The sequence below is a fragment of the Triticum aestivum genome, chromosome 4D (assembly GCF_018294505.1).
Source record: "Triticum aestivum cultivar Chinese Spring chromosome 4D, IWGSC CS RefSeq v2.1, whole genome shotgun sequence".
Lineage (NCBI taxonomy): Eukaryota > Viridiplantae > Streptophyta > Magnoliopsida > Poales > Poaceae > Triticum > Triticum aestivum.
In genome coordinates this window covers 501,955,829-501,967,139 of record NC_057805.1, presented here as the reverse complement: position 1 = coordinate 501,967,139, position 11,311 = coordinate 501,955,829, and positions in this window count along the sequence as shown.

The window sequence follows — 11,311 nt, the reverse complement described above, 5'->3', positions numbered from 1 at the left end:
AGAAAGAAGAGAAAACACCAAGTCAGAAAACGAGCCAAAGCGGCAGACGGCAAGAAAGGATGAAGAAGTAGGCGGCTTACCGTCAACCAGATCTTCGATCTGACCATAGCCGGTGATCAGAGTCTGCCTTGCTTCAGCCCAGCCAGCCGCTTCTGTCTCGTACTCGGCCTGGAGGGCGGCTTCACGGTCCTGCACCACCTTCAGAGCCGCCTTGTGGCCCTCCTCCTGGTCGGCCAACTTCTTGGTCAGGCGGTCGCGTTCCTGCACCAAGGCGGCAAGCTCGGCCTCCTTGGCACGAAGGGCAGTCTGAGACTCTCCCAGCTGTGCCCTCAGACCGGCGTTGGCCGCTGCAGAGACGGCAAAAAAGAAGAAACAATAAGAGGAAGTTGTTAACGAAGATCCGACCCGACTGCTCAGCAGTTGGCCCGAATCTCGGGGACTACACCCAGTGGGTGCGCTGACGCGCCCCCACATGAGATAAAGAGCAAAGCACTTACCCTGGCTCTCGGTTAGGTCGGCGGTCTTCTGGGTCAGCTCCCGAGCCTGGGAGTTGAAGGCGGCCGCACGAAGATTGTGGTAGTCCTGCAAGATAGGCAGAAGATCGAAGTAAGAACAAGAACAGCAAAGCCAAATCCACTAAGAAGTTCCAAGCCGCCTGCTCAGCAGCCGACTCGGAACTCGGGACTACACCCAGTGGGTGCGCTGACGCGCCCCCACGGAAGAAACCAAGATCAAGAAGAAGCAAGATAAGAAGCCTAACCCAGATGGCCGCCCGCGTCGCGAGGAATTCATCAGTGTACGGCCTCAGCGCCATAGCCTGGGCTTGGAGCCGGGTCCGGACGTCCTGCGCGGCCACGTTCATCACGGCCGTCCCTCCGCCCGGCGTCCACCCTGAGGTCGCGCTGGCCGCCTCCACATCCTGGGCCGACGAGCTGGAGCCCGCGGCCTGCTGCGGCTCCGACGCCGCCTTCTGTGGCTCTGACGCAGCCTTCCCCGCGTGCCGGCGCGGCGGCATCTGGACCGCCAGCTCAGTCCTCGCGGCCGGCTCACCCCCCGCTGACTGCGCAGGTGGCAGGTCAGGCCGGCCGCCTTGAGCCGCCCCAGTCGGTGGAGTGGGCACCGGCGCCCTCTCCAGGATGACGACGTCGTCATCCCTCTCCAGCCCCGGCTGGTTGCCGCCGGCCTCTTCTGGCGGGGGCTCCGTGGCCCCGGGCGCTGCGACGCACAGTGGGGTAACCAACAGGGTCCCCTCCGCCGTCGCCGCAGCTGCAGCCTCCGCTTGGGCTTGGGCTGCGGCGTCGGCGCGCGCCTTCGCCGCTTCCTCCTCCTGCGCCACCTCGGCGGCGGCCGCCTTCCGCGCCTCCGCCTCCCGCGCCTCCCGCTCCTCCCGCACCTCCCGCGCGTTCCGCTCCGTCGCCGCCTGGAGGTCGGCACGGGGGTCCACGCGGCGAGTGGTGCTCCCAGACCCCCTCGGTGACTCAACGACGGAGGCGGCAACCGCCCGCTCGAGCGACAATGGGGCTCTGTTTGTTTGGAGAAAAAGATAAGGATTCAAGAACCACCAGAGGAAAGAAAGAAAAAAGAGTACATGAAGGAGTTTGAACTTACGCCGACACCGTCTGCGGTTGCTTCACTGTCTTGCGAAAGCGAGCCGCCTCCTCCCGCCTGGCCGCTGCCGCCCCGCCCCTGGGCTTCTTCGTCCGACTGCCGAACAAACCCTGTGCGGCGCGACGCTTCTGCCCGCCGCCCCGAGCAGGCGGTGCAGCGGAGGAACCCGCGCCGCAGCCAGATGCCGGCTGACGGCGCGGGACGACTTCGGCCTCGTCGTCGTCCGGCCAGTCGTCGAAGGTGATTCCCTGCCCGGGGCCGCCTGCTTCGCCGCCGACTTGGCCGCCACCCGGCTCGGTGTTGTCATCCATAGCGGCCGCCCCCAAGTCGGGGTCCTCCAGGTCGTGCTGCGTCCGGTCGGGGACAAATCGGCGCTCCTCGTCCGACCCGCCGGCAGGCCGAAGAAGAGGGCTCTGTCGAAGACAAGCCGACTAGTAAGAGTCGGCCAAAGGAACTCGGCGACAAAGCTGAGAGAAAAAGAAGAGACAAGGAGAACATACCGTGGGCGGCGGATTGGCTCGGCTATATGGCTCCTTGCCGAACTGCCACTCTTCGGAGAGTTTGCAGTTCGCGAGGTAGTTCACCATATAGGACACCTCCTCGCGCGGCATGTCCTTGGTACACATCCGGCTCGGATCGAGCTGGCCGCTCATCTGACAGATCAGATGAGGGCGGCTCTGGAGCGGGAGTACCCGGCGCGTGACGAAGGCGGCCAGCAGGTTGGGCCCCAACAAGCCCTCCGACTAGATCATCACCCGCACTCGGGCGATGGCTGCGTTTCCAGCCGGCGTCAGCGTCACGGCCCGGTATGACCACTGGGGCCGCCTGCCCGCCGGTGGGCCGGCTACGTAAGCCAGCAGGTTGACGTAGTCGCCCTGCGGGGCGACATTCCTGACATAGAAGTACGACTTTTGCCATAACTTCACCGACTGGATCAGCGGGATGACGGGGAAGGGGTTGTCGGCGGCCACCCTCCGCACCGCGATGAAGGCGCCAGTCTGAGCCGGCACGCCCTGCATGCGCGTGCCCAGCTTGGACTGGAAGAACTCCCCCCAGAGCTTGAGGGTAGGGAGGACGCCGAGGTAGCCTTCGCACAGGGTGACGAAGGCAGACAGCAGCACCACCGCGTTTGGGGTGAGGTGGTGTGGCTGGAGCTGGTAGAACTCGAGCCAGGAGCGGAAGAAGGCGCTCACAGGCAGGCCGAGGCCGCGCAAGAAATGCGAGCGGAAGACCACCCGCTCGCCCTCCCGCGGCTCCGGCGTATTCTCCTCCGCCGGCGCGAGACGGACCTCCACCTTGTCCGTGCCGGGCAGCCGCCACGTCTTGCGGAGGAATTCGACGTGGTCCTCGTGGACGTTGGAGCCATCCCAATCCCCGCCATACTGCTCCGTGGCGGGAGGCATGGCGAAAACGAGCGCGGCGGCGGAGGAACGAGTAATGGAAGAGCGCGGCGGCGAGGCGCTGTTGCAAGAAACGGCAGGAGGAAGAAGATGGTGGAAAGAGGAGGAGCGTGCGAGAGCCTGCCGCTCTCCCCCTCCCCCTACTTATAGCTTCGCGAGGTGAAGCCGGGGAGGCCGGACGTGGGGTGAGACGTGGGATTAACTGCACCCACTCCCCCCACGCCCCGCGATTATTACGCCCTAAAGGCGTGCCGAAACTGCCGCGGGGAGACGTGCGGCGGTTTCGGGCTGCAAAGAATCCACGCCTGGGCCCGGGCGTGGACGTGGCGGGCTCCCGCCCTGCGGCGACTTCCCGTCGCGCGCGTGGGCTGGCAGGCTTTTTGGCCACGTGGTCCGCAGGCGGCAAGTGGCCGGCCCGCGGCCCGGAGCACGCGCTGGCGAGCTCCCACCCTCCGACTCCAGAATTTTTGGCCAAGACGGCGCGCCTAACCAAGGCCGGCTCCCAGCAGCCGGCTTGTCGAGATAGGAAGCTGACCGAGCTTCTCGACTCCTACCCAACCTCGAAGCTCAATCAGCTTCGGGGACTACTGTCGGAGCCCATGGCCACGGGTAGCCTAACCGACTGCCCCTGGCTCTTCCAAAGAAAATTATCAGGCCTTTGGGCCTTCAAGCATTTCAAGCATGGGGTCGCCTTCTCTGGCCGGCTACCTCCAAAGCCGACTCTCGGAAGCCGACCCAGCCTCGGCAACCTCCCCCCCAGGATAACCGTGGGGTGGCCGACTCCAGGAAGCCGGCCGTAGAGGATGCCGACTTCCGGGAGCCGGCCACGAAGAACGCCGACTCCAAGAAGCCGGCCAAGACCGCAACCACCACAACTGCACCCACATAACGGTGACAAGACGGTGTGTGGCCACATTGCGGCCCACTACCCGTGAGGCCCGAGGCAGGCATGGCCACAGGACACCGTACGGGACGGCCATCTCCCGTCCGGCTCGGCACTGTAGCCATGCTAGCCTCAACGTCACCCACGACAGACGCTAGTACGACCCACGGGCGGCGGGCCCCTTTAGCCAGAGAGAGGCGCGGAGGCGGCCCGGCCTCCCCCAGTCGGCCAAGGGTGTAGCCGCCCCCCAGATGTCGGCTACACCCCCTTCCTCGAAGCAGGAGCCACATTAAGGAGACAAGACGAGGCAAGGCTACAGTGAAGAGCCCTCGAGGCGGCACACTGTAGCCACGCTTACCTCGACGAAGCCCTCGTCATCAGGGACGAGGCTACAGTAAGCAGCCGCCGACAAGACCCTAGGCGGTGGGGCCGGCCTGTCGACCAAGGGGCCGGCAGCCGGCGGGACCCACTAGTCGGCGGGCCCCAACGGCCGGCGGAGAAGCCGGCGAGCGTATACACTGACGGCTGGGACCAGCGCCCAGCCGGATTACAATTGTACCCCCGGGGGTAGGCCTATATAAACCCCCTGGGGCACCCATGCAAAGGGTTGGCTGCTTAGCATTATACACACACCATAGAGAGAGGGAAGTAAGAGCTATCCTTGTTCTTCTTCTCCCTTGAACCCTACAGCTCTAGGAGCATTTGTAGCTACTCTTTCCGATCTAGTGATCATGCGGAGACCCCGCAGAGCAGGACTAGGGGTGTTATCTCCTCGGAGAGCCCCGAACCTGGGTAAGATCCACCGGCGTGCATGTCTTTGCCTCATCCCGTTTCTAGGCACCGGCGACGTCTTACTGGCCCCCACTATGATAAGCCACCCGTTGGCATATGTCGCACCTACCACCCGACAGTAACACTACTATCAGCGTCCGTCTTCCTCTTGAAGATCCATTTAATCTCAATGGCTTGCCGATCATTTGGGCAAGTCAACCAAAGTCCACACTTTGTTCTCATACATGGATCCCATCTCGGATTTCATGGCCTGAAGCCATTTTTCGGAATCTGGGCTCACCATCGCTTCTTCATAGTTCGTAGGTTCGTCATGTTCTCGTAACATGACCTCCAGAACAGGATTACCATACCACTCTGGTGTGGATCTCACTCTGGTTGACCTACGAGGTTCGGTAGTAACTTGATCTGAAGTTTCATGATAATCATAATTAGCTTCCTCACTAATTGGTGTAGGAGTCACATGAACAGATTTCTGTGATGAACTACTTTCCAATAAGGGAGCAGGTACAGTTACCTCATCAAGTTCTACTTTCCTCCCACTCACTTCTTTCGCGAGAAACTCCTTCTCTAGAAAGGATCCATTATAAGCAACGAATATCTTGCCTTTGGATCTGTGGTAGTCCAAGCGTCTTCTTGGGATCACTCTCAAACAACTCGACGCTGATCGTAGTGGGTTTGCGGGTCGGACGACGCTGTGGAAATGTTGTCACAGGCGTCGGCCCGGCGGGCCGGTGGCTGCTGTCGTGGCCGCGGAGGAGAGGAGTGCACCGTAGTCGCGGCGTCACCGGTCCCCCCACCGCCGGCATGCACCGGCTCGACAGAATGCCAGCGTGAGGGTCCTGTCAGGAGCGGCTCATCCTTGTTGGCAAAGCTGACAAGGCTTCGAATTGTGGCCCTCCACTCATCGAGCTTCTCCGCAGCAGGGGGGGAAGTCGAGGAGCAGTTGCACGCGTGCCAGTGCTTCCGCTGGCATGGGTGGTGGCGAGAGGTGTGTAGACCGTGACGTGCTCCGGCTTCTGACCAGGTGAGAAGGGGCTCGTGCAACTGCTCCGGTATCCGTCACAGTCTCGCGGTCGCACGTCGCTTCCGCCAGTGTCCGAGCGCGCTCGCCGGCCTGGTGCGTCCTGCGAGTGGCGCATAGGACGTACTCTTTCCGCGGCGGTGCCTTGGGGCTCCGGTATCACGCTGTTGCTCATCGCGCGCGGCCTGGGAAGTCCGCGGCGAGGGTGCCAGCTGGGGTGCCGTAGAGGTTGCCGTGCCGCCCCTGGGTAGCACGGAACCACCCCCGGACCCAGTGGCATGTGGCCCGTTCTCTTGGGCCAGCACGACGTTACTCGCTGGGCTCCGGGTGCCAGAGTGTCGTGGATGCTCACAGGCGGCGCCTCCGGCGCCATCCGTGGCCACCCCATCGCCTGCTCGCGCTGGTGCGGACGGGCCTGCTCCAGGTGATCCGATCGCCATCATCCCCTTCTTCTTGGGGGCCTTCATGATTATGAAGTCGAGGCGTCAGCTTCAAAACCGGATTCTCACAGCTTGCGCCCCCTACCTAGCGCGCCAAAGATGTCAGGGGATACGACACCTATGGGACCACGAAGAATCCCTTTTGCTATGGTTGGCGGGCGCGTGGCTGTGGGAAGAGCAGGATTAGAAGAACAACGCAGGGGGATTATCCAAGTTCAGGCCGTAAGCGATGCGTAATACCCTACTCCTGCTGGTTTATGTTTATCTGGTGTTCTTGGACTAGCTACAAGGCGTGCAGGGTCCAAAAAGTGTGAATCCTCTCCCAGTACGCCGCATGCCTCCTTTTATAGACAAAGGGGCTGCCACAGTGGCACACAGGAGGTGGAAAGCTATACAGTGGTCGAGTCTATCCTCTAGCACCATAGGACAAACACATTTAATGCGTTGCCGACGTGCCCTTCTTCCTTTATCAGGGGCGGCAAGGAAGCTCATCCCAGCTGTCGCCGTTTCGCCTGGCTTCGACGCGCGTCCGAGCTGACGAGGCGTGTAGTGCCACGCTGGCTGGCTAGCTGCGGAGTTGATACGGTGGTAGAGTCTACACGAAGATCTGCATGCCACCACGCAGGTGCTTGCTGAGCTGGCCTAGAGGCCGCACGTCGCCACGCAGGTGCTCGCCTAGTTGGAGGGCTGGCAGCTGCATGGGAACGGCGGTGGAGTCTTGGTGGGTGCGGGCCGGGCTGCGACCCCGCGGATGTCTTTGGCAAGAGTCTTGCCGCGGCATTGTGGTTGTCCCCGGCAAGGGTCTTGCCAGGGGGTTTCGTGGGTATCCTCGGCAAGGATCTTGCCGAGGATCGTCGTCTTCTTGTTATCATCTAGTCTTGTGTGCTTCTGGTCTTCACAAAGATCTGCATGCCACTACGGAGGCACCTCCCGATCTTTGGTTCCAATGTGGTTGCGGGCGTTTGGAACTCTCAGGCTCAAGGGTGGCAGCCCTGTTGGCGCCGGGCAAGTTGCCCCGGCAAGGTTCTTGCTGGGGCTGTGGAGGCCGCCCCGGAAGGGCCTTGCCGGGGGAACTCACCTCGCCCTTCTGCTCTTCGTGTCTCTGGATTGGTGTTGCTTCGCCCGTCTTGTGTCTTTGCTTCATCTACCCCGCCAAGCGTGGCCTCAGGTGAGGCTGCAACTGCCCGCACACAAGTGAAGGGGTACAAATAGGACCCTTACTTTTGTACACCAACAAATTTTCTTTATAGAACTTGACTTGTATATTCCAATGATGGGCTTCCTCAAATTGCCCTAGGTCTTCGTGATCAAGCGAGTTGGATGCACACCCACTTAGTATTCGTTTTGAGCTTTCATAAACTTATAGCTCTAGTGCGTCCGTTGCATGGCAATCCGTACTCACTCACATTGATATCTATCGATGGGCATCTCCATAGCCCATTGATACGTCTAGTTGATGTGAGACTATCACCATCTTTTTGTTTTCTCCACAACCACCGTCTATACCACCTATAGTGCTATGTCCATGGCTCACGCTACTGTATTGCCTGAAAGTTGAAAAAGTTTGAGAACGTCAAAAGTATGAAACAATTGCTTGGCTTGTCATCGGGGTTGTGCATGATTTAAATATTTTGTGTGATGAAGATGGAGCATAGCCAGATTATATGATTTTTGTAGGAATAAGCTTTCTTTGGTCATGATATTTTCAGAAGACATAATTATTTTGTTAGTATGCTTGAAGTATTACTGTTTTTATGTCAATATTTAACTTTTGAATCATACGGATCTGAACATTCATGCCACAATAAAGAGAATTACATGGATAAATATGTTAGGTAGCATTCCACATCAAAAATTCTGTTTTTATCATTTACCTACTCGAGGACGAGCAGGAATTAAGCTTGGGGATGCTTGATACGTCTCCAATGTATCTATAACTTTTGATTGTTCCATGCTATTATATTATCTATTTTGGATGTTTTATATGCATTAATATGCTATTTTATATGATTTTTGGGACTAACCTATTAACCTAGAGCCCAGTGCCAGTTCCTTTTTTTTCCTTCTTTTAGAGTTTCATAGAAAAAGAATACCAAACTGTCACATCCCTAGCTTCTGACATTGCACTAGGCTAACTTCATGTGTGCATCATGTTTAAACTTTGAAAGAAACTTGAAATGGGGATTGCCTAAACCCTAGCATTAAAGGAATTCACTAGGTTCAACCAAAATATTTCCAGTAAATCCAAACGGCTTTAAAAAATGTTCATCATTCTTGGAAAATGCTGGAAACAGTAACCAGAGGTGATGCACAATTTTCCATGACATATTTGGGCTCTGGACTAAATCATACTCTATTTGCATTTGGGCATTTAAATGCTATTAAATATTTGAAATGCTCAAATAATCATAAACTAAAATGTTTACTGTAGGATATATTCCCAACAGTGATCATGAGTAGTTTCATGATTTTTGGAAGTGTCTAAGTATTTTTAATAAAGCCCTAAAGACTACAGAATATTAGAAAACAGAAACAAATAAAAAAAGAGAGAAAGGAAACCTACCTGGCCTCACCTGTCGCAGCCGAGCTGGCCAGCCCACCTGGCCGGCCCAGCCCAGCGCCGCTGCCAGTCATCTCCCACCTCTCGCCAGTAGGACGAGAGGCGTGTAGCCGCCGTGCGTGCCCACGCGCCCCGGCCACCTCCTGCTTGCCGCTTCTCCCTGGACGTCCCCGGAGACGCCACACGCTCCCCTCGACCCCTCCCGCTCTCCCCCGTGCTCATTCCCTCCCCTGGACCTCTCTCTCTCACCCACCCGAACGGGTTCGTCGCCGCCGCTCGCCACCACCGCGGCCATCGCCTCCCCCTCGCCTGTCCGACATGCCCAGGAGCTCCGCCATCGTCGCCTATGTCTCTCTATCGACTCACGCGACGCCAAACGCCCCGAAGCGCCGCCCCCGACCTCGTCTTCGTCGTTCGGCCGCCGAGATCGCCGGCGACCTCCCGTCTTCATCAGCTCCTCCCCGACCTCGCCGACCCGCTCGTCGTGACCATGGTGAGCTGCTGGCCGTTTCCCCCCTCTCCGTTCTCTTCCTCGCATGCCGTAGCGACCGCACCAAGCTCGACCGCACCCGCCGCCGCTGGCGCCCGCCGCCGACGCGGCCCTGGCAACCAAACAGCCCGGGCGTCGTGTCCAACATGCTCGCCGCCTCGCGTAGTTGCTGTAGGTGCCATGAACGCGCTGCCACGGCCACTGCAGCCCCGTAGCCACAAACACCCGAACGCCAGCGCCGCCCCGAGCTCGTTTCCGGCGAGCTCCGTCCGTCCCCGCTGCTGTCGCATGCCGCTCTGGATGCGGGCGAGCCCCAGCTCCCCGCGCGTGCCCTCCTCTGCTCGATTGGGCGCCGGAGGAGCAATTCCGAGCCCTCCCGCCGCGTCTGCTGCCGCCGGCGGCTAAACGCCGGTGATTTAGCCCCGGTTGACCAGGGATTTGACCCCCCTGGGTCATTGACATGTGGGCCCCGGCCCCACTGACATTTTGGTTAGGTTTAACTTAAGGCTAATTAACTATATTAATTAGCTGAGTCAATGACATATGGGTCCCACTGTCAGGTTTGACCCGGACCAGCCCCTGTTGACTTGCTGACGTCACAGTGACGCAATGCTGACGCAGTATTACATTTTCTGGATTTATTTTTAATCAGGAAATTCCAGAAAATAGTATAAACTTCTAAAAATCATATAAAATCAACCGTAGCTCAGAATGAAATAATTTATATATGAAAAATGATCAGAAAAATGCAATCTATCCATCTGTATCATTTTAATGCATGTCAAACTAAGTTATACCTGCCGTATAGGTGAAAACATGATAATGACATTATAAATGCTAAATATGGAGTTTGCATATGAACCCTTAGTTCATATGGACCTCATTTAAACTGTTGCTAGGTGCATTAGTGTAAATCATAACATTCTTGACATGTCATGACCATGCATCATATTGTCGCATTGCATTGATTGTGTCCTTCACTGTTTGCCAGTAACCGTCCCCTCTCAGTAGCGATGCTCCGATGACGTGATCGATGACACCGATGAAGAACTATAATATCTTCAAAAGTGCCAGGCAAGAAAAACCCCCTTGTTCAATCCGATACAATCCCATTCTCTCGCTCCTACTCTCTTCTACTGCATTAGGACAATCGATTCAACTGTTACATGCTGCGGTAGTTGAACCCCTTTTCCTCTGCATGACCTGTCATTGCCACAGTAAATAGATGAAACCCACTAGCATGAGTAGGAGTTGTTTGAGCCCTGATGTGCCTACTCATTCATGCTTGTTTGTCATGCCTGCTACTGCTTAGAGTTGAGTCGGGTCTGATTCATCGGGGATGAATTGGAATGGTGATGAACATGTCCTACTGTGTGTGAGCTAAGTGTGTGAACACGATTTGGTAAAGGTAGCGGTGAGAGGCCATGTAGGAGTACATGGTGGGTTGTCTCATTGAAGCTGTCCTCAGGAACTGAGTTCTGTGTTTGTGATCCATGATACAGTTACTACCACGCATTGGGCCCGAAACCAATGGACCCTCTCGGCTTCTTAATCACCCTTGTCCTCTGTCCAGGAGTTGCAAGTAGTTTCTGGTGTTTGTAGTAAGCTGGAGGCCGTGGACAGCGCTGACCAAGGGGTGGGCTGTGATGCGGTAGGCTCGTGGCCCGGTGTACCGAGTCGCCCGTTTGGTGTCTTGGGAACCCTGCACACATCGTTCGGGGCCGTATGTGGAAACCTCGGCCGGACTCCCTGCGGATGGAACCTGAATAGGCGATAAACCTGGACTAGAGACTTGAGTGTTTAGGTAGGCTGTGGCCGACTCCCTCGCCAGGCTTCCGCTTGAAGGTTGCCGAGGTACACGACGTGTACATGGTGGTAAGTGGCGAGAGCGTGTGTGACGAAGTACACCCCTGCAGGGTTAACATCATCTATTCGAATAGCCGTGTCCGCGGTAAAGGACTTCTGGGTTGCCTATAACAGTTCATAGACAAGTGAAAGTGGATACTCTAAAATGCGCAAGATAAGCGTGAGTGCTATGGATGGCATTCTCGTAGGGGAGACGGGAGCGGATCCATAGTGGAGTATTGATATGGTGAATATGTGGACTCGTGTGCGCC